This window comes from Kogia breviceps, chromosome 9 (assembly GCF_026419965.1).
Source record: "Kogia breviceps isolate mKogBre1 chromosome 9, mKogBre1 haplotype 1, whole genome shotgun sequence".
NCBI classification, from domain to species: Eukaryota; Metazoa; Chordata; class Mammalia; order Artiodactyla; family Physeteridae; genus Kogia; species Kogia breviceps.
In genome coordinates, this window is record NC_081318.1 from 34,119,014 (window position 1) to 34,120,552 (window position 1,539).

Genomic DNA, 1,539 nt, shown 5'->3' on the forward strand with positions numbered 1-1,539 from the left:
GTACACTTCCTTCTCTGTCTTCTGTTCAGGGGGGAGCTTGCTTGGCATGTTCCAAGGAGAGGAAGGAAGGCAGTGTGGCTAGAAAAGGGTGAGCCAGGCGGGGACTGGTAAGAGATAAGCCCAGAGAAACCAGGGTGGAAACAGAGAGACCAGTTAGGAGGTTATGGCAATAATTCTGTTGAAAGGATGGTAGCTTTGACTATATTGTGATAAGGAGTGGTAGGATTCTGGGTGTATTTTGAAGATGCAGCTATTTGGATTTGCTGATGGATTGGAGTGGCATGTTAGAAAAAGTGAAGAATGACTACGGTTTTGGCAAGTGGAAGACTAGAGTTGCCATTTACTGAGTTGGAGGAAACTGGAACTGGGGCACATATGAAGAACGCATAAATAATTCCGTTTTGACCATGAAAAACTTTGACCATGTAAAATTTGAAAAAATTTTCAAATTCAAAGGGAGCCTACTGAGTGAGCAGTTGAATACACAGAGTTCAGAGTAGTGGTTGGGCTGTTGTCAGTGTTTGGTAGCATTTAAAGATATAGTATTAGGATGATGGTCATCAAGGGGAGGCTGAGTCTCCCCCATCTTCTCCCCAATCTCACTTACATGCTAGTATCTTGACTGTTTTGAGTCTGTATTAGTATTTTCAATTTTAATAAAAGTTCAGGAGATTTGTTAATAGAAAAAAATCTGTTTAAGCATTATCCCCAGAAATATAGCAAGTAATATATCGCTGATTCTTCATCCTACATCTGTCAGGAGGGTTGATTTAACTTATAGACCAAGAGAATAAATATTATCAATAAAATAGATGTATTCATGTATAATAATTTGTGGCATATTCCTGATCTTCAGTCCTACCCTCTTATATGATGAATTATTTCCTTATATTTTCAGTATTCCCTCTGCTTATTTTCTTCTTACTTTTGCCTGTGCTTCTTTATTTACATCGTATAATACTTCACTTTGCATTTTCTCTTCAACTTTTTTTAGAGTGCTAACCAATCCCCACTTCAGCTCTCAAATGTTCTCATGCTCTTAACACTTCCTTCTCTGTCTTCTGTTCAGTGTCGATCCTCAGCAACTGGTGACATTTAACTTGGAGAAGGGCAGGACAAAATTGTGACTTAAATGCTCTCAGTTCACTCCAAAAGCCCTTGTGGAATCAGGCTCTTAGTATAATGTAACTTTAAGATAGTGCTTGCTTCAGCGGCACATATACAAAATTGGAACCGTAGAGAGATTAGCATGGTCCCTGAGCAAGGTGACACACAAATCTGTGAAGTGTTCCATATTTAAAAAAAATAATAAGTTAGGACAGAGATCATTAACTCACTGTCTGTTTGAAGACTCAAGTCTAGGTGATAAATACAATGTTCCCAGATTTAAAAAAATCAGAGGAAAACTACAGAACAATATAGAAATGTAAAATTTTAGGGTACAAGCTGTACATACAAATGTTGAGGTGCAGTTGAGTAGCTGAGTACTGCAGTGGAATACTGTTTATCTCACAAAGGTTTACATTATCTTAATATATT

General features: G+C 37.8%; 1 non-coding gene across 1 annotated transcript; it reads left to right on the top strand.

Annotated features, from left to right (window-relative positions):
- Positions 1–1,198: 1,198 nt before the first annotated feature.
- On the top strand, positions 1,199–1,300 carry LOC131763147 (U6 spliceosomal RNA). The gene has a single exon (XR_009337541.1). It is a non-coding gene; the product is annotated as a U6 spliceosomal RNA (small nuclear RNA).
- The last annotated feature ends 239 nt before the right edge of the window (positions 1,301–1,539 follow it).